Raw genomic sequence first — 22727 nt, 5'->3', positions numbered from 1 at the left:
AATAACAGCCAGTCAGACAAAATAGTATAGCCTTTTTTTTAAAAGCCACTGAAGCCTATAAAGCAAGACAGAATAAATTACCAACCTCCTACTTGAGTAGGGCTGTGTAGCCTAATTTGCATAAACATGAGTAATTTATGAATAATAAATGTCCTTGTATTCAGCGTGATCCATAATTTGCATATCACCATGGCACTACAGTTATTTTTCCTGTGTGCTGTGCTACCATGAACCGATAAGAGCCTGCACAAAACTGAATCAAAAGGTGAGTGTTTATTGCCTTTTTACACTCTAGTCTCCAGCTGTAGTTGAGGCACGTCATATATGTTTTTACCTAAATAACTCCACATTTTTTCCCATGCTTTTGAGTGGGCATAGGCTTGTTGAATGCTTGTAGGGATGTTGTCAGTATGTGGCTGCAGTCACTATCATGCTCTTTCGTTGTGTGAATTGCATAAACATGATGTTTCGTTGCATTATTGATGAGACCCAAGCTCTGCCGTATAGGTGAAGTGATCATGAGTGTAGCCTATTGTCTAGACCAAAGATGATACCAAATATATAAACATGTCTTTGATTGCAGCTTCTAAGAACCTTGGTCAGTTTTTTTTAATCATTATATCAGGTGGTCTGGTCGAATTCTGCCGACATGTAAGATTCCTACTCCTGAATCCATCAGAGGTCATTTGCATGATCTGTTTGTCATGCAGCATCTGATTTCTGGTGTCAGCACTGCCTTCAGCCTAGAAATGCGGGCTTTAGGTTGCCAAGGAATTTCTCAGTTTGACATTTTGCCTGTATTGGTATTTAATGCAGGAGGAGATGAGTAAGGTGTCAGAGCTTTTATCCTTAAATTGAGAATATATTCTGGCAGATGACTTTAGTTATCAGCTGATGTCATTGGGTGTTGTTGTTTCAGTCTGTACTGAAATCAGATGTGTCTGACACTGTCCACAGTGCCTCAGCTTATCTTTATTTATCCGTCAATATCCCCTCTCCGTAATTTCGACAAATGAGACACACTGATGGTTATGAATAAATCAATGTCCAGCCATGGCAAATTGATGATGTGGAGAGAGAAATGTCTTGTATACTGTCGACATGATGAACAGCTGTCACTGTGCCCTCGCCACCCAAATATGGGCAAAAAAATCAAAGCTTATTGCATGGAGGCTCCTTGTTGAGCTCAATAGGGCTTTAATACACTATTATGTTGTATTCAGGCTGAAGCATGTGTAATGCACATATTGAAAGTGTGTGTCGGTGCTTTTTCACATATCAACTCGAATCATCTTGATGGAGCGATATTGTGTCATTGACCCTATACCTCTTATTTCTATTATAGTAGATTGCAATATGCTCAGTTGTGATCGTGACAGCACCCCTCCCCTGGTGTTTATCTGCATAATGCCAGTCAACGTTACCCATCAGAATGATTGTCTATAGGCTACAAGTACTACGTTCTGGCTCATGCATGTTACAAGAATATCTGTTTAGATGATCCGTTGTGGCCTTTCTCAGCTTATCAGCATAACAAAGCCAGTACAGATTCTAGAGAACCAGAACTCACTAAGTTCATTGCAGTTTGTTGGAAGATTGTATGTAAATTTGTTTAGTTATGTAAATCTTTACCCAATAGCACTTCTCACCCAACCTAGTGCAATATAGGAGCTCCTTTATAACATGTTGTATATTACTTTTTCTCTTTAGACATGCATAATGTAACTCCTGTTTTTATAGACAATTTTTTTGTTTTCTGTCTCGTTTAGCCTATTTGTTGCTACATAAAGTAAGAGACTTGCATTGATGTTTAAAGGGGATGCACAATATCAGTATCATATGTGACCCTGGATGACAAAACCAGTCACATGGGTCAATTCTTTTTAAATTGAGATGTATAGCCTACATCACATGAAAGCTGAATAAATAATATTTCCATTGATGTATGGTTTGTTAGGATAGGACAATATTTGGCCGAGATGCAACTATTTGAAAATCTGGAATCTGAGGGTGCCAAAACATTGAGAACATGGCCTTTAAAGTTGTCCATTTATGTTCGTGATTGTGCTGCATTCACTTACAAAAATAATTGTTTGATATATTTATGGTAGGAAATTTACAAAATATCTTCATGGAACATGATTTTTACTTAATATCCTAATGATTTTTGGCATAAAAGAAAAATCGATAATTTTGACCCATATAATGTATTGTTGGCTATTGCCACAAATATACCCGTGAGACTTATGACTGGGTTTGTGATCCAGGGTCACATATTGGTTATCGGCCGACATCACATATTCTATCATTTATCATTATCCACTGTAAAAAAAAAAAAAAAAAAATGTATATGAGCAATGAGATATGGCAACATATATGTTTTACATTGCTTTAACTCATCAAAATAAGTTAAGCCATTTTCAACTTTTGTATAAGTTATACAAGATTCAACAATTTTTTTGTTTTAAGTCAGTTTAATGCAACTTAAGTTGAAATGACTTTAACATCCAAGTTGCCTGCTTAAAAATTTAAGGCAGCATCTTTTTTTTCTTTTTTTTACAGTTTTTTTTTTTATTTAGAAGGTGACGGCAAAGGTAAATTTAATCTTTAAAAACACTGTTATTTTTTGTCAATATATAATGTCCATTTTTCACAGTATGCATAAATTCACATTTAAAAGCAATTTTTATTTTATTTTATTTTATTAATTTACTGAAATAGTAAAGAATGTCCAAATACTGTCCATTAATTAGACTATATATTGGCACGGAAATCTATATTTTATTTTTCATATTCTGGGCAAAGTTATTGTGCAATATTTTTTTTTATATTTTGTTGCTTTTGCCAAAAAGGGAAAAATAAATAAATAGAATCAAGTAACCATTAATATGCAAGAACGGCAAAATCAAATTCCTCGTCCAAAGTGAAAGAACAAATCATTTTCCCAACGTCAAAAGGTTTTTTTTTTTTTTAAGGTTTTGGTTTCGGCTTGGTCATATATTTGGATATGTACCAGACATTGGCACTGAACAAAGGCAAGCCCAGCCTTTCGCATATCATCCACTCTTTATGCAAAATTAATGCATGCACCCCCATGACAGCATGATTTAATTTCCTCCTTTCATTTTCTGTCGCCCGTTGCCATGGACACCAGCGGAGGGCTGTTGTGATATTAGCTGCTACAATATGGACAAGTGCAGCTCTCTCCATGAAGCAAACAGCTACTAAGTCACATGACCTCATCAAATCTCTATTCTGCTTGCAGACTGGCTGGCACTGTGCCATGATCAAGAGATCTAATGTATTCATAGCTTACTTACAATTTCATGATGAAACACCGTTGACGATTTATGTCAGACATACCGTTGGAAGTGTTATATTGACAAAGCAAAATATTTTGAAATGACTGAAAAATGCATTTGAGAGAAACGCATAGCAGGATGCTATTGGCTTGTGGTCCTCAAAAGGCGATTGCACTAGACAGAATGGCGTCATAGTGTTCACTGTGTTGCCACCCAGATCATGTTGCCTGCAATGACCAATTGTGTGTGTTTATGTATGTGTGTGTATGGAAGCATATTAGTCTGCCTTGTCTGCCAGCGGAGTAATGTATGCCTGTGAATCCAAGTGTGGAGATCAAAATGTCTCAGGTTGGCATCGGACACCCTTCCCCCATCAGCTCCACACACACACACACACACACACACACACACGCACACACACACATCCTATCTCTCTAATTGGGCTCTGTCTAGATTCCTCAGCTTAATATTGCATCCTATTTGCCTCTTGTATTCAGGGCAACTTGAGCTGTACAATACCACACTACAATACAGACTTTAAGTTTTAGTTTCAAAACTGGCTAAACTAGTTTATAGACACAAAAGCACAATTCGTCCATTGGTAAATCCATTGTTTGTTGTTTTTTAGGTGCACAATGAGGTAGAATGTAGTAAAATAATAATGTATAGAATATATATAATGTAGAGAATATATGTATATATATATAGTGTTGCACAGGAGAAAGATTGTCATACAGGTTTGGAAGTTTTCATTTTGATGAACTATCCTTTAAGCATTTTAAGGCCTGTTTTCACTGACAGGGCTTAGATTAATCCAGGATTAGGCCTTAGTTCAATTAGGATATTTAAATAGCTTTTTTAAACGTGCCTTAGGAAAAAAAAATCTTGAGACAAAACAATGACACATATATTTTAAGATATGTCAGTATACGCTGTTTTCAATTAAGACATGCATTTTATTCTGGGACTATTCTTAAGCCTTGTCTGTGAAACCGGGGGTTTGAGTTCAATTATTTTTCCTCACTACTGCAGTGACTGAGGAAAATATATAGGCTAAGTGGACACTCCTTGTACCCCTGAATCTAAATTCTGGCCACTCTCATTCTGACACACTTCTCAATAGCAGTGTGCCCTGTCAATATAGCTGGAGGTGAATAGATAATCAGACAGCAATCAGAAATTGAGATCTGCCATTCAAAGGCTATCTCTGTGTGGACGAGGAAGAGGACGGGCAGCCTGAGAGTGCGAGCATTCATGTGAAAATCCAATCCTTCACAGTACACAGCCCCCGCAAAGCCTGCAGAATGACCCTTTTATCAAAGTGCCATGTCCGTAGCTCTCCAAATAGCCAGTGCGCTCTCAAGGTATAGATGCGTGTACAAACCTGGCTGAGTAATGTATGACCTGTCTTCACAATGTTCTGGGCTTCTGACCCAGCCGTGTGTGTGTGTGTTGTGTTGTGAGAGTGTGTCTGTATGTTGTCCGTGGAATGTAAAAAAAAAAAAAGTCTTATGTTTGGTATACTGCGTATTATGTGTTTTATTTGACATGTGAAAATGTTATTTTCCTGATAGCCTTGAGAGTGTTGAAAGTGTCTCAAAACAAACTATGTGAAATGACAGTGTTTTCATCCTAGAGCAAGAAGGGTTTACTGACACTGAGAGATGAAAATATGCCATTTAAAAACACAATTTTCTACACAAATTGCTGAAAGTTGTTTCTGGAATAAATGTGGGCCAAAAGCAACCATACAAAATAGTATGTTAAGGTGTTATAAATGTATTGATATGACTAGATGATTTTTAAGTTTTTAGAAAGTTCTGGTTTGGAAAACTATGATAATTACACTGTACTATAATCAAATTGCAAATTGCCCCCTTGTGGTAATGTGGTAAAATATTTTACCTAGTAGACTATATTGAATAACTTACGGTACAATATTCATAATCTCATCTAACAATGCAGATTGTTTTACCTTGGAAATTTGAATTTGTTACACCGTCCTTATTCTATTTTTCCCTCGAGATGCCTGTTAATGTTATAATTTAATTATAATAATAATAATACAAGAGTACAAAAGTAAATAAAGTAGAATAAAAAAAAGAAAAATATAACCTTTACATTTCATTGTTTCAATTTTCCACCTCAAGATGGCGCAATGACCTCAATGTTTGACTGGGTAAAGTCCCTTAAAAATTGTCCAGATGTGATTTTATGGCATTTCTAAAATGTTCTCCATAGCATGCTTTGCAACATCTTGGAAACTACATACAAAATAAAGCAACACTAAGAGAGTTTATTTAGCTTTCTCTGGCTTGATTATGTGCTTAACTACATGAGCGAGAATGGAGCTCAAATTGTAAGCTAACAGTGGAAGTTTAGAACGGTGGTGATTACAAGTGGCTGCTGATTAAGCTATTGGCCTTTATGGGCTACTCGTCTGTCTTTCTTTATTCATTGCATTCGCCCCTTTTTCTTCTTGAAAGAGACCAAATGGATCCCAGCAGGTGAAAGTAAAGAAACGTGAAAAGACGCCCCTTTTTGGTTCTGCTTTCACACCAACACAATACCCCGTCCCACCTCTTTCTGTCCGGGTTTCCTACCTGATTAAACCTCTTCCTATGAACCCATTGATAGATGGTGCAAAACCTAAATCAACAAAAGCTGTATGAGCCCCTCTTAAAATTTCAAACCCTTTTAACAGTACGCTTCAATTAGCTTTTGTTTCTTGTGTATAGTGAGCATGAGAGAGAGAGAGAGAGTTAGAGAAAGAGAAGCAGAAAGAAAAAGATGTCTATTATATGCATTCATGTGATAGTTTACTTGCAGATTAATACTTCAATATAGAACAAACAGGACTCTTTTTTATTAGTTTATGTCTGTTTCTCTGTATGCTTGCTTTTTCTTTTCTATTTGTTGCATTAAACAGCACAAAAAGCAGAAATGTTCACATTGATTTTATTTTTAATTGGTCAAGAATAGCAGTTTAATTTGTTTTGGACTCTCACTTTCTATCTTTTAATTTCTGGTGGCAATAAATGTGTGCAAATTGATTCTATTATCAGTGTGTTGGCAGGCCTCCTTTTTGTCATTTAAATGAGTAAAACTTCAAATAAGGTTGTTGTTTTTTTTGGCCTCATCCTCATGCAGTGTTTGGTGTTAGTGAGTGACATGGGAACCCATAATTGACTGAGTGTAAAAGAGGAAAAGGAAAAGGTATGGCGTATGGCATCATAATACATAGATGCCATGCCTCTGTTCTTCAGGAGTGACATCCTGCATCCATGACAATTATACACATACACATACACACTGAAGCTTTGATCAGCACTCTGTCATACTGTTTGCCTCTGGATCACCTTTCCTTTGGATTTTCACCTCTTTATATCAGTAAATATAGTAGTTTTATTATACTGTATGTTTGGTGGCAGATTTAAAATTGTGTAGCCCCATTAAAAACACCTGGGCATCTTAAGGGCTTTAGTAAATTATAGCAAACTATCCTAACTGATATATAAAAAAGATTATGTGTGGATGGCAAATTACATGGTATAACCTCAGTGACCAGAGTGAAAATTAAAATGAAAAAAGCAACAATGCATTTATTAATACAGTTTTTTTTTTTTTTTTTTTTACATGAATTCAACATTTACAGTTCAATGTTCATTTTTAATTGGGGAACTGTTAATGTGAAGCAGTGGAAACATTCCATAGAAATAAAATTGGTAAACTCAAGCTCCATTCAATGATGAATTTATTTATTAATAACCATGGATTCATATATTTATTAATAACCAATACATATATAACGATATATTGTGAATATAATGTATATATTGTTTATGAGTTGTCATAAAAATGTTTATATTGTGACACCCATAAATAATATAGCTTACAATAGCAAAAATCTTTTTGGGCCATTTTAGGTGTAAATTTTCTCCTTAATCTTAATTCTGGCTAAATACATTTTCGAAGACTAGCAAGCAAATTTATTTTAGATGAATAGTGCACCTAAAATGGAAAATTCATTGATTCATCCTCATGCTGTTCAAGTGACTTCCAGTGTTAACAACATTCACAGTAAGTCTTGTAAGGCCATACATACAACAGCTTTGTGCGTTGGAGACCACAATTTGAGTCATTATTCTCTGAAATTCTTCTTTCCCCGTAGCTCTTAAATCTCATTTGCATATTCAAATATTTCATTCATATTCAGATATGGCGCAGACAGCCCCTGGTCCCCTCCACTTTCATAGTATAGCAAAGAGCATCATGATCATTCATCTTTAACAGCACCTCTTGTGCTTTACATAAAATAAATTCTGGTTTGGAACAACATGAGAGTAAGTATGATATAATTGTCAATATTTGTATTAATGATCCTTTAAATAACCTGTAGTAATGAAACCTATTCAATGCAATATTATGCACTCTATCGTGTAGTTCTCTGATATTTTACAGCATAATGTAAGTGAATCTAATATTTAGTTATAGACAGCAGCTTTGTGTAATTTACCTTTTTTTCCACTGATGATCTGATTGACAAACCCATGGAAAAGAATTGATGGGCAATGTCAGTTGCTATACCAGTGGGGTGAGGGGTGAGGTTGGCACACCCACAACCCTGTGGTCACCTCCAGGCATGATATCACACACTGACAGGCAGGCGTGATGCCATGGTACTTCACACAAACATAGCCACATTGACAGCCGACTGACCCAGGCTGACAGCGCCAGGAAGAAAAAGTGGGGGAAGGCAGAAGTTCTCCGTTTGTCCGTCACGGTGTGAGCGTGTTGGGGAGTCAACAACGTTTTTCTTACAGAGGCTCCCAAACCCTCCGCATCAGAACACGTTCACACCCAAACATCCGTGACCTTACCGGACACGGGTCACTGTACATTAGCACTCGAGATGGCTGCAGTGGTTTTGATAGGCTAAATAGAGTATGTCCGTGTCATTACTGAAGGGTTGAGCTGCAAGACTTGTAGACAGAGGATAGGATCTAACTTGATTTAGTTCAGTTAATATAGCCAGACTATAATGGATGTGGCTCTGTGCCATCTGAGCATCTTTTGGTCATTAAGCATTATAGATGCATTGGCTATATGTCAAAGGTTTAGTCACAAAAGACTGAACCAGAGCTTGTTATGCGTTTTATCTGTCTTCGTTATAATAACATGCTGTAGTGGTCTTTGCTATTAACAGTTAGTTCATGAGTTCACCAGTCAATAGAGGCTTTCAATTATGCTAATATAGAACCATACTATATACCATAATATAGTGCTCTCTAGACCTACTGCCCATGGCTCTTTTATCAAAAAAAATAATAATTTTGAAGTCAAAGACTGCAAAGGTAAAAATGTGCAGGAACTCATGAGCATACAATTGCAATGAAATTACATCACTGATCATACAGAGGTCTTTTATTTCGATTTGAGACAGCTAGACCATCATCTGTTTTCATCCAGCATTTATGTGGGAAGGGAAGTGGAGAAACTGCATTGTCTTTATGTTTACGAGCGAGAGAGGTATACTCTATGATTCCCCTTGAAGTTTCGAGAGACGCCAGTCAAGATGCAGGCCTCTGAAGTTGATAACCCCAGCATCATGTGACAAGGAGATGAGAATGACTGAGTCCTACTGAAATCCCTCCTCATTAAAGAGCAACCTCTCAGCTCTTCTGTAAGGAAGTTGACCTCTATGGTATAAAAAAAAGGTGAAGTGCACAGGTGAAGTGAAAAACAAACATCAACATGATGTATGATTCCCCACTATAAGGCTAAACAACTCTAGCATGCTATATTCGTTTAAAGAAGGGTGAAGAGAAAGAGACATTCGAGAAAGAATGAAGAAAAAACAGTGTAGATAGAGTCACACAGAACATAAAAAAAGAGTCTTTTTCCATTGCTTTGTCCACCTCCAGATGTCCTCTATGTTGGTGTATTTTTGGCCTTTTATGTCCAATCTCCATGGCTTGGTCTTCGGCACCAGGTGGTTCCAATGCCATGTACAAAGTCCTTAGTTTCTGGTAAGAATTATCAAAGGACTGATAGTTTATCCCCTTCATGCTGAGATGATGACAATACTGACCCTGTGCTGGAACCAAGAGTAACCAGGTAGAGCCTCATCTTGTGTAGGCACCAGATTGAGCCTCTTTAGGTCCCTCAAGCCCATTGAAGCAGGTTGCTGACTGTCTGTATGATGAGAGGTTTTTGAGGGCATGGAGCCTTGCTGACAGGCATGAAAGGGCCAATGATCACCTGTCACCCACCTCATCACATCAAAGTCCCAAGTAGAAGCTCCTTGTGTGAGGAATCTGCTCATGAATATACTGGGCAATCTGATCCCTCTTATTAGTGAGATAGAGTTTTTGTGGGTTGTGTGTTGAGCACGGATGGCACATGAAAAAGTACCACACCTCTTGAAGTATGTGTGCTTTCACCAGGAATATTTTTAAGTCTTTTTAATGGTATCATCATCTTCTTATTAGTGGTAAAACCCCTGAGTGCCGAAGTGAAAGGGGCTTGTGGTGTCCCCCCCCCGAGCCCTTGCTTTTACCCCTTAATCCGCTGGCTAATAAGTTCATAGCCAGTCCATATGCTCTGGTGCTGTTCAGGAGGGGGAGGTGTTGCCCCATGCTACTTACACCGAGCGGACCCATTTCTCAGGTACCTCTCCTGCTGACCGACCTTTTGTTCTATCGGATCAGTCCACTCCACGGCCAGAATAGTCTGAATTGATTAGCCCTGCACCGTATAATTGCCAGCAAATCCCACTGAATCGTTTCCCATCCATTTGAAAAGGACAATGTTCGTTCTTTTTCTCCCCAGCTTTTCTCTGCGCCCCTCCCCCATTACCCTCCTTTTCATGCCACTTGGTTTGTATCCTGCCCCACACCCCAAGCCACCTCCTTGAGGTAAGGCGAGAAGGGGGGAGGGGCCGGAGGAGAAAGCGCTCCTATTCCGGACGAGCCCCCTACCCGAGCACTGGCAAAGGATGAAAGCGGGCGGCGGGTGGACGTGTTCTAATCCGTCACCCTGGAGTGTGAGTGGCGGGCTGATCGGAGTCCTTACCTGCCGGTGCACAGTCAGGGTTGGGAGGACAGTGGGAAGAATCCAGGGAAGGGGGAAGAGCTGGGGTATAGTGTGAAAAGAAACTGTGGGGATATGCACAGGATTATTCAGAGGCCTAGGCGCCAGCGTCAACTGCTCCTGCAGCTCTACTTATTCAGTCGAGAGGCCCAAAATCTCGGGTCGGGGCAAAAGTCCATCAGTCTTACTGAGAATATTGTTATATCGGAGTAGACCTGGAGGGCAGATAAAGTGTGCCATGTCTGGAACAAAGGCTATTTTAACATGTTTTACTTTGAGATGCTCCTTTCTGCACCCAACACATAGCTACAATTCAGGTCTCTCTCTCTCTCTCTCTACAATGTTTGTGACCATTCCACACTGTAATTTAAAAGTCCATAATTCATTTTAATAATCATAAGTTCTGCATCAGCCATTAGCCCAGAAATCTTGCCCAGAAATTAATGTGGCCCACCTTCACAAGACAACAGGTTTTACGAGCCCGATCTCACGGGAAAACGTACAAATTCTACGAGGTGGCTTATTCGTACGAATTCATACGACCTGACTCGTACGAATTAGTACGTTTTTTGCAAAATCGTACATATTTTACGAATTGGCCAATTTGTATGAATTCATACGAATGACCTACCCCTGATCCCGCCCCTAAACCTACCCATCACGTGGGTTTAGACAAATCGTACAAATTCGTACGAGTGAGGTCGTACGAATCAGTACGAATTAGCCAACTTTTTATCATTCGTACGAATTCGTACGAATTGGTCGTGAGATAGCGTTGGGTTTTACTGTTATCCTTGAGCAAGGCAGAATATATTTTATGAGTTTTGAGATGTACAGACTTTGTTTATTAGGTCATCATTAATAAGATGCATTCTAATAATGTCTAATTAACATGCTTTATCCTCTTCATGCATGGTGTACCTCACCGCATTGTTCGCCCTTCATGAGAATGGTCTAAACTGTCTCAAAAAGCTTTGCATAATTGTATGCCAAACTGGGGTAAATTACAAAATTTGGTAATAACTGATTCCATATTTGAATACCTTGTATTATTAAGAAATATCATCATTCTCTTCTTCTTCATATTCTATGTTTCAATCAACTTTAAATTACATTGTTCTTTGAACATCGGGGCAGGTCCTTTGGGAAAAGGTCATAGGTTTTGGTTGTTAAGGGCTGTGACCCTTTCCAATTTTGACCAGGCCTGTGTTTAAGCTCCTAGATAGAAGGCCCTCATGGGGTTTTAAGAAACACATGGCCTATTGTTTGCTCTGAGAGCTGACCACAAACAAATTGTGTATGTTCTTACAACATGACCCTGGTGGGCGCATGCTAGGGATGTCTGACTAATGAGATGGTCACACCACTTGGAAGAGTGAGGACACTAGAGATTGAAAAACCCTTTCACCAGTTTTACTGTTGAAAATTTTTCTTTTTACAAAAATGATAAAAATTCAAGAGTTAGGATATTGTAACCCTGGAAATGTAGTGTAGCCTATAATATCAAACTGGGACTACAGATTGGTAGGTGTGTTATTGTATTTCGTTTTTGAACATACTCAACTATAAGAAAGCTATAATGATTGGTATCGGTAAAGTATCAATATCAATGAGCTGAAAATTGGTTTTCCTCTGTGACATTCACTTCTGTCCAAGTTCATCCATATGGTGGGTCATATCCTTCCCAAAGGGAGTCTGTGACATTGACAAGATCTCTGGTTAAAGGTCATATTGGTAGTGACCACTGAAGTGGTTGATGATGAACTGGTCAAACCCCTCATTCTCAATGCCCCTCCCTTTTCACCCAAAATGAGCCATTTTACCAGCTTATCTATTGACTCAGGTTCCCGTGGAGGGCAGGGCAAGTAGAATGGTTGACATCCCATAGGTCAGAGGTTAAATGACAAGGACTGTTAACAGGGAAAAAAGTACAATTCATGATCATCATAAAAGCTGACTTGGATCTATAAGATGGTGAAGGGCCTCAAAACAAGAAATGTGTTTAATGAACTTTGTGAAATAATTGTACAAAGCATAATAGTTTGTTTGTATTCAACAGTTCGTCTAATAAGCCCGATCAATTCTGGAATAGTAGTCCCTCATTAATAATATCAATATGTTTAAATACAATATTTAACCTTGGTTTAGCCAGTCTCTGCTGACCATCTCAGAGGGGGGTCTCCTGGGACACTTCCCTGCTTCGAAGGGTCACCGCCAGATAGTCATCAGACATTTTTCCCATGTTCCCTATTGTCCCTCAAAGACGGGCTCTTCTAGTGTTTGACCCAGTGAGGGTTAGTGCTGGGTGGATGACAGAACTGGGGTGTGAGCCTGTCTTGCTGCTTAAGTTTTTGAATGGCTCCCTGGGAAACTGCTTAACTGGGAGTGGTGGAGTTGCCCGGGACAGCATGTGGTTATTTTCCAGCTTGCTGCCCCTTTTAAAGCCTTCGGTGCACAGGGTCTGTAATCAGAGCATTGAGGAGGGGAGTCTCTTTGACTGAGCATGTGTATGGAAGCTGGAGAGAGAGAGAGAGAGAGAGAGAGAGAGAGAGAGAGAGAGAGAGAGAGAGAGAGAGAGAGAGAGAGAGAGAGAGAGAGAGAGAACATGAAGGAAGAAAAAGCATGGCCTGATAGGAAAGTAGGGTGAAACTGTTGGAGAAGCAAGATGAGACGCTGTGGGGATGTCATTGCTGCATGGTTGGGTAGCACCAGCCCATATGTGAACAACCAATAATGAGGGGAGAGGCACACACAGTAAACTACTGGAAACATCTGGAACAATAGAATGAAATGTGAACCTATCTGGTCGGATAAATAAAAGAACAAATCTATTAAAAGTTAGTTTATCAAAGATAGCTTCCCCTTCAATATCAGTGTAATTTACAACATACATACTCAAAGTAAATGTGAAACTTCGCCTGTAAATCTAAGGCAACACAAAACAGCTAAATAATGTGTATTGGTTATTTATTTGCTTTTCTCTCAGTTAAACAGTTCAACACTCAAGATGTTGGTTGTTTGTATCACATTTCAGCTAAAATGGGATTCTTATTTGAAAAATACGTTTCAATATATGTGTAACTGCCCTGAATAAATTCATACTGTTCTGCATTTGTTTTGCTCATCTCACAGCCGTCTCTGTCCAGTAATTGATTCCTTCACTGTCAGCCATTTTCTCACTCACGTCATCCTCCCCTTCCCCATTCCATCCTTTGCATGGGCAGCTAAAGGAGGCAGATTTATCTGCATCACCCTGCCATGATGACAGAGTAAATATTCATACAGACGGCCAAGGTTCCCACACCATTACTGGGGCGTTCACTGTTGGCCCTGCTGGTACAATGCTTAAAGGGATTGTTCGAAAGAATGAATGGAGCCAAAATACTGAAGGGCACAAGAGTTGCACAAACAAAAGTTTTAATGTTATTAGCTAAACGCGGATTCTGACCAATGGGATAAATAGCGAGAGAGAGAGAGAGAGAGAGCGAAACATGGTTTTAGTGACAGTGATTTAAAGAGCAACACAATCTGCTGCTGCAAGGCTAATTTAACATTGCTGTTTGCAATACACAGACACACACGCACACATTATATAGGCCATTTAGTGGTGATATGTTTTAACATCATGAAATGAAAATCCACCTGATCTATTTTCTAAATACATGCCATAGATCTTACTGTGAATGATTTGTCCATGTAGCATAATGTTTTTTTGTTTTTTTTTGCCCTCATATTTTTTATCAAAATGTCATTCCTGGATCTTTCGGTGGACATTACAGACTTCTCTCTAGTGCCGTATGCAGGATTTCTCCAATCATTTAGTCCTACATTTGTTCTTTTTTGATCATCTGTTCAACTCAACTGACTAAAAAAAGATCTGTCACAACTTTAACAGTCCCTGTTAACAAGCATAAAAATAAATAATGGTGGTCTCGAGTGCACTAAAAGATCTACAACTTGTGTTACTTTGTGTGTTGAATCCATTTAGCTCTAAAGATAGCTATACATTTAATTGGTGACCTGTGATATATTTATTTGTTTAGATGTCCTGAGGGGTTATCTACATGTTGTTTATGAGGTGAATCTGTGTGTAAGTGTGTGTGTGGGTTGTGCTATTGCTTTGTGTCACACTGGGAGCCCCTCCTGAGAGGCACTGCAGAACACTGAGGTGGATGCAGCTGCAATGGCTTTCATCTCCTCAGGCACTCGGTGGGGAATCACAGTATTTATGAGTGTATACGTGTGTGTGTGTGAGAGAGAGAGAGAGAGAGCAGTGAGAATGCAGCGTCTGTCATTTGAAGCTAATTAAGGGCGGCAAAAATATTGAATTTCTGTGTCTCAGACCTCACATCTGGGATTGTAACACTGGTAATTCAATATATCGGTATCAGTTAGGAGAAAAGTGAAAACTCTTTCAGTGTATTTGTACTTTAATCAAAAGAAAGTCGGTTCAGTTGTTCACATGCCTTTTTGGAGAGCGTGTCAGTAAGTTTCCATAGGAACAAAGCTATGAGAAATCATTCAATGGGACTGGATTCTGCTGACGGCGTCCACATTTGAAGGACATCTCCTCTCCCCAAGAGTGTGTCTAGTCGATCATCCACTGCGACTCCCTTCTGGGATACGTGTGTGGGGAAAGCGTGCGTGAACGCGGCCACATGTGAATCTCAGAGGTTGCCCACGGCTACAGCGTGGGCAGCTAATCTGCAGTACACCTTTTGCTTGCTTAGATGCCGCTTACAGTTGGGCAGAACGCTTCAGCCCCCGCAGTGTGCCGCAAGGCATGAAGTGATACATGCAGTGAAAAGCGTTCCGCTTCTGGTCTCTAGTTCTTTTCTTCTGCTTTGATTTCGCTCATCCCTAAATCAGTGACAGGGCACTAAAGGCCTCATTTACTGTAGATTTACCTTTGACTTACAGGTAATATCTCTGTCATATATAGTGCACTGATTAGGTCTGGTGTGTAAGAATAGGTTTAGTCTTGATCTGGGGTCTGTCATATCCAGTGTATATCTGGTTTGTTTTGTTACTAAATATTTCTCTCCATCAGGAAATGTCAGCTTTTGTCTGGTATTCAAAGACAACCAAGTTTGTCTATGTTAACTCTTCTACCAGCCAAGAGGCAAATGCAGGGGAAGAGCAGAAGACAGCAGACGAAGTGATGATAAGTAACGACCAGAGTTTATAGAGTATATACATTTGTTTCTTTGTCAAAGCTCAGTCTAAGTTTGTCTGGCCAGAAACAAAGTCGACTAATGTTCTTATGATGGTATCTTATGACCTTATGACTTTAATTGGAGACAATTTGTCACCTCTTACTTGTGAGGATAGTTATTCTGGCAGTTAAAGAGTTCAATCCTGCACAAATGAAGGCTAAATATTATCCTTTAGACAAGATTATACAACTATAGTAAAACATAGCAAAAACAATATAAGAGTAAAAGTAATATGTAATTAATATATAGGCCTACTACCATTTTTTTTATAATTTCTAGGGGAATAAGTCATTTGAGATTTTAGCAAGTTTTGAGGATGGGTAGATGACGACAATTTAATGCAGCTCGACTGAACAGATTTTGATGTGGATGCATGATTTCTGCCAAAATATTTTACAGAAACACGTTTTTTAACCTTGCACAATCATTTTAATCAAAAAAAAAAAAAGAATGGTTTTGGTCAACGTCAACTTCAAAAATCTGAAAAGGCTTTTGAAAGGTTTACAGAAACTAAGGTCTTAAAAATAATTATACCCTCTTGCTATTCCTATAACATTACTACTGCTAATGATGACAATAAAATATCTTCACTTAAATATTGTCCTAAATGCCCCCATAATTCGCTAAATAATCAACATATAATATTGAAAAAGCACCTAGCGTTCTCCTTAATCCCTTTTAGCATTGTTTTAAACAATTTAACCATTAAAAGAAGTGCCCTTTTTTTATTTGGCCAGCATACCGCGAATATACAAATGTGGAGACACTTTCTACTTTCCTTTTTCTAGAGAGCTTTTGTCCTCAAGTGAGGCATAAATGACAGTCCAATGTGTCTGTGGCACAAGGCAGTAATGATTGCATGAAATTACAGAGGCCTCAGCAGGCCTTCCCCTCCCTCTCTCTCAGGTAGCTGGATCAGCTCTCACCCCTGCCTTCCTTTCTCTCTCTCTTCTTGCCTCTCACAGCTATTCAAAGGGAATGTATAAATGAATATGAGATGGAGCGGGCGTCTTTCAAGGGCCAGAGCTAATGAGACGTTTTACCTTGAAATCAGAGCAAGACAGGAGGAGACCCTGTTGAGCTGAGCTTGCAAAGGGGATCACAATTGGGTCTGGATCCTTCAGCGAGAGAGACAGAGAGAGAGAGAGAGAGAAAGAGAGGTGTGATCCATTCCATACAGGAATAATGCTCTCAAACCAGAGTGGATTATGACAGGAGGACATTTTCAAGCGACAAAGTGACCTCACAAAAGACGCTGGCTTGTTCCACGCTAACGTTGACCTGCTTTCTTTTGTTGCTTTTGTCCTGGGCGACACCTGTACGTCACAGTTAAATCTATAAGGCTTGGCTTTCAGGTGAAAGCAACAATTACTCTCACTTCAAGAGGCACAAACTAGAACGGGGTTGGATGGAGGTGATGAGAAGGAAGCGAACAGGTACTCTTGACAGTTAGCAGTGCCAGCATGGATCAGAGAGCCATTTTATATGAGGCCAGGGATAAAAGGGGACAGGAGATTTGTGTTCTGAGGGGTCCTCTTTTTAATCAGGGGCCCAACGAGATTGTTGCAGAGCAGGCTACTAACCAGTGTCATGCTAATAAAAGAGAATAAAAGTGTGAATGGAGGGTGAAGCTAGTTATCTACACTCTAATTAACGTAGTACCGGAAGCGAGATGCTTATTTTCGTAGCATTGAGAAGAAGGGAGGTGGGAACGCTGAAGTGTGGGGGAAGGGTAAAGAGGAGCAGCCTAATGCCGTCCATCTTTTGTGCAATTGTATATGTGTGAACAAAGCCGTACATCCAATCTACATTGCGCGCATGCTAATCATCGCATTTGATAATGAAAGTCATTTTGAGCCATGGCATATTTTTGTTTGAAAGATGATGGGGAAGGTTATTTATTTTTCTTAAAATAGCATGGCTAGTAATGGTGGTAATTAGCAGCAGCTGCGCTTCTATGGGGATATCATATCATTTTATTCAGGGACAAAACATGCATTTTTATGATTTCAATAATGGTACAGCTCAACAAGATCTCAATCATAGAAAAAAGGACTTAAAAATACATCAGTACTCATACACCCAAAAATTACCTCGGCCCTTTTCAACAGTTTTGTAAGGAGCTCGACCCCGTGACCTTCGATGTCTGCCGTAGTCCTCATCCCCGCTTTCCCACAGACAATCCTGCAAACGAACCCATGTCAAGAGGCTCAGCATATGGCCCTGGGCCGTGCCTATTGTCTGGAGTGGCGGGGCAGGATGGGCCGCCATTATTGTCACCATTGTAAGATAGGCAGTGTGTCTGGAGAAGCAGACAGGCGGCAGTGTGAACTGATCCCAACAACTATCTGTGTGCCCTTTCCCACCAATCCAAAATCACATATCAGACATCGGCTTCACAAATGCTTCCTTGCCTGGTCATTGTTAAAGCTACAATATGTAAGATTTTTGTAATAAAATATCCAAAAATCACTTGCACAGTGTGATATATTTCCTGCAGTTGTGAACTTACAATATCCCAAAAGTTCCCAAAGATTTTTAATTTCAGAGAAATTCCGATTTTAAATAATGGCTCGTCCCTGTCCCACTTGTCGCCTGTCAATGACGTAATATCAGCGTTATCCCTGGTTTCTGCTCATACTGCCACAGTAACCATGGCGACAGACGTGGACAACTACGTTACGTCTATAGCGGCACGCTCACGCTGTTGTTATTTCGTTCAAACATTACGGACCATGGCAAGCAGACTTTGGGACAAAAGGAGAACTAAAACGAGGATCAATATCAGTGTGGCATTTTCGAGATGCCGAGAGCTACACGTCCACGACTAACTTCGACTTGACAGAGACGCCGCTCTTGCATGTACATTATTAGACAGGTGAGCAAATGTACATAAAACTAATCAATGTAATATAGCTCAACATGATGAAATGTTAGAATATGATCAGTATGTTGTTCTAATGTTGATCTAGCTTACTGCTAGCCTCATACAAACAAACTAACACACAGAATAACATTATAACTTTCAACACACTCAAATGCAGTTTAGTGTGATAGTGTAGACCAAGTGAAACAGCGCTGCGTTACCTCACAAGTTTCATTCGTCAAATAAACTAACCTGTGTGAGTAATTCAGCACTTGCGGGTAAGTTAGTTCGGTAGAATGAAATGTCCTTATTCCTTTATATCCGCGGGACTCGGTGTGGCGCTGATATCTGTCTCTCATTAGCAATCGCGACCTGCTTCATACCGCAGTCATGTTAAAAACATCAATGTATTCACTCATCCATAAACATTAGTAGATCCTCTGGCATGACAAGTTCCATAATTCCGCTTATGCGTCATCAACCGACACCTTTGTAATTGTAAGAGGTTAGCGACCCCTAGCGCGAAAAAAATGACATGTCATTTCCAATGTCAAGGCCCAAATTTTGGGGCAGAACCATAGACTGTAAAAAAATATGGACGTAGTGTCCGTGACGTCACCCGTAGGTTTCTGAAGAGCATTTTTGAAGCCTAAAGTGGGCGGAGCCGGCCGTCGCCATCTTGGCCTTGCGTCACTCCCGGATAACAGAAAATAGGCAAACAGGCGGGGCGTGAGTGGAGCTGAGGAGCCTGGCCTGGCTATCTGAAATCACCTAGCTCGACGTGATCGAGTTAGCTGATGATGTAAAGCCAATTAAACGTTCCTATTTTTGCCCTTCGAAATATTATAATAGTTAAAAGACATGGCTACAAGTGAGACTGTGTATTACTTCGAGAGTGTTTGTGTGTGACAGTGATTTATGTGCATACATGTCCGTCACTCTTTCATGGTCCGTCAGCGCGGCATCGCTCAAGTTCGTAGAGAGCTTATTCAGTCCATTTTAAATTCTGATTTTGGCCGTCTCTCAAATGGGTTAAACCATAGATATATTGCCTTTGAAGTGCAAGTAAATGCGCTAGAAAATCCGCGCTCATTCATGTGCATTTATTGCGTGGACGGAGAAAGCGCCGACGCCTGCAGGATTTCATCTGACGGTATATAAACATATTATAATCCATCTGTTCCGTGAGAGCAGAACGAACGAGTATTTATTGACGTTTTAAATTTGAAAACCCCAAAAAGCAACGAAATTGTCAGACATCCATTAGTGCAGGTTCGCGGAGGAAAACAACTGAAATACAGCGCTGGTTGTTCTCTCGAACGATAACGACGGAATCCAAAAACGTGGGCTTTGTATCCAAGTATTAAATTGTATGAAATAATCCCGAAAAAAAGCACAAACACTGCAGAGATGGCAAGTTCAGCAGCAACATTTGCTGAGGTGAAGTGACGGGCTAGTAACAGCAGACAAACGGCTAGCACTGACAGCGGCAATCCATCTGTCACTCAAGTGGCCACTGGCCACACCCTTAAATTTAAATATTAATCAACTAAGCGGACGAGTTATAAAATAATTCACCCCCCTCACAGTTGTTATGAAGGGCAAAATTAGCTGTATAGACCAAAGCCACATAGAGATCCAGGCTGTAAACATATTCTTTTCTGCTGTAAAGTTGGTAATTTTAACATGAGGGAGATACAGATTTGACTCACTTCTGCAGCCAGGCCAAGCGGCCAGTCAATGAATTGCAGTTTAACTCACTTCCGTGTTGGTTTCAAGAGAGAGACGGGGAGGTTGCCGCTTGGGCAGAACTCCTAAATCATTATGTTAACAGAGACCCTGTCAAGTACTTTGATTTGCATACTTTGAAGCAGAACTTAATTTCACCAATTACAACATGTTCCTAGATCAACATTGTTGATCCTGGAACAACATTCCAATCAGCCAATCAGATTTGAGGGACATGTTTACTTGTCAAGTTTAGGCTTACAACCATGGTTAGGTGCTTCTGTTATTCACCTGTAATTTCCCTCTGACTTTAGGGATAACTTATAGGTAAGGTTAGGTTTAGGAGTAGGGATACGACTAGGACAAAAATGTAAAAATTTTGTCCTAACTATATTAATAAACTATGTTGATCCAGGAACTCCTCTAACTCGGCAATATCAGGACGTGCTGCTTTTTTTGAGGTTTGTTAAATTGAGGTTTGTTAAACGTCTCTGTCAAGTGTATTGTATCCGAAATGGCCAAACATATCACATCCGAGTGAGTAGTTTATAATGGTTTGCTGTCCACACAGACTGTTTAAACTAACTATATGTCAATCTATTTCATGAATATGGTTGCTGAATAATCAAAATATTTGTTTAGTGGTACTGCAGAACAGATATTATCCACAGTTCTTGTACCATCTGCTTGTGCCATCCTATAAACCACCTACAACTACTCTGTGTGTTTTCCTAAACTGTAAACTGACAGAAAAATAAATGAATAGCGCACCACCGGCAGATGATGAGGTATCTAAAGCATTTGGTTAAAACGAGTTTCTGTCATTCCTGGAGCTTGATCTAAAATTCTCATTCATCACCTTTTTTAGGACAGGAAGGTGCCGATGGCGGAACATATTCTTGTTTGATTTGTTGAAACTGACACTCACTATAATTTTGATATAAAGACATTACAATTATGAAATCAATTTATTTTCCATATTGAAATCGTTTCCAGTGGCACTCCCTTATCCCCCCTCTATGGCAAAGCTTTGTTGAATCATTTGGATGTATACATACATTTTAAAGTCGCAGAGCACTTGAATGCAAATAAGAAATGTACTAATCAGTTAATGTTAGTTAATGCATTAACTACTGTTAATTAATGGGACCTTACTGTATGTGTTACCGCTTTATTTTATAGTTTTTTTTTTTATATAATAAATAATATTTTATTTTTCCTCTGGCCTGTCCTTCGTTTTTCAAGCTTTAGCAGTGTCCATAGATCACTTCTGCACCCTATTCACGCCTTATTTAATATTCTTATTGGGACACAGAAAAAAAATCCTGCATTTAGAGAGAAAGCCCCACCTTGCACATACCATCTTAATTAAATTGTTGCTAGGTAACAGAGGCAATATGTTGGTAAATGGACAGGGTTTCGCAAAGTGTGCAGAGGCCGTTTACACAATGGCGACACATCGCCTCTCTGCCGCACTTGAAATATGTCCATTGCAAACTTGCAGACTATCCCTTATTTCTCTTGTCTTTCAGGCCAGCAAACAGCGGACACAATATGAGTTTCACACCTCCAGTGGTGACCTATGGGGAGTCAGCTTCTATGGCCTTTTGGGATACTATAGGCGGAACATGCCTCCAGCCACTGCCTGGCAACAATTCCCCTATGACAAATACTACTGTATAGGATCATCACTATGGCCACACATATACCAACACCAGCACATGAGAAGGGCAGGAAAGTTGTCAAGTCTGTGATTGTGGCGATAAATCTCATGTCTGAAAAGTAAAGTTTTTCTTTTTCTGCATAGAGACATTGTATTGATAACACTTTCAACTAAGAATATCCTGTGTTTGTAACAGTTCTTCACACATTATTTCTCTCTCATTAACCTCCTTAATTACAGTCACTCATTGCATTGGTGTAACAGAAATAATGCTCGCTTATCCTCAGCTAATTACTTTTTCCTTTTTTTTACTAGGTTTCTATTCCAGTAGAAGAAAAAATAAACAGAGTATCTTCAGCGATGGTGCTGGTATGCTGGAATCTAAATGCTGGTGTCCCTCGGGGGCTTCGGTTGACTGGCTGCTGACCTTTGCTGCCCTCGGACCACTAGCCACAGTTCAAACAAGAGGCACAAGGGACACATCAAGGACAACTATGGGCTAAAGAGGATTATAGATCGGGTCGCTTGACCGAAACTTTGTAAAAATACTGTTTGTATTTTTGTACTGTTTTTTTTTTCTTCAAATATATCAACAGACATAGAAAATGTTTACTATTGTACTATTTTAGTACATGAAACAGAATGTTTGCTTTTTATTTTTTTCCTGAATGCAATATTAAAGTGACTGATGTTTTCATTATTATTGTATATTACAACAAAATACACTTAAATTATTCTTTGACTTTTATGAATTTGTAGGGCAAATCAATACTGCACACTCTCAAGGTTTTAATTAAAGCTGTATAATCTTTAAAGGTTCAAAAATAAAAATCCAAAGATATAGCCTACCTTGGATATAA

At 39.4% G+C, this 22727-nt stretch overlaps 1 long non-coding RNA gene across 1 annotated transcript; it reads left to right on the top strand.

Moving 5' to 3' along the window:
• The first annotated feature begins 183 nt into the window (after positions 1-183).
• Positions 184-22692, top strand: LOC311292960. Its single transcript, XR_014627858.1, has 3 exons — positions 184-265; positions 21737-21986; positions 22183-22692. It is a non-coding gene; the product is annotated as an uncharacterized lncRNA (long non-coding RNA).
• Positions 22693-22727: the final 35 nt, after the last annotated feature.

Source organism: Rutilus rutilus, assembly GCF_951802725.1.
Source record: "Rutilus rutilus genome assembly, chromosome: 7".
NCBI lineage: Eukaryota > Metazoa > Chordata > Actinopteri > Cypriniformes > Leuciscidae > Rutilus > Rutilus rutilus.
Note: the sequence above shows the minus strand (reverse complement) of the source record. Positions and strands in the feature narration are given on the sequence as shown.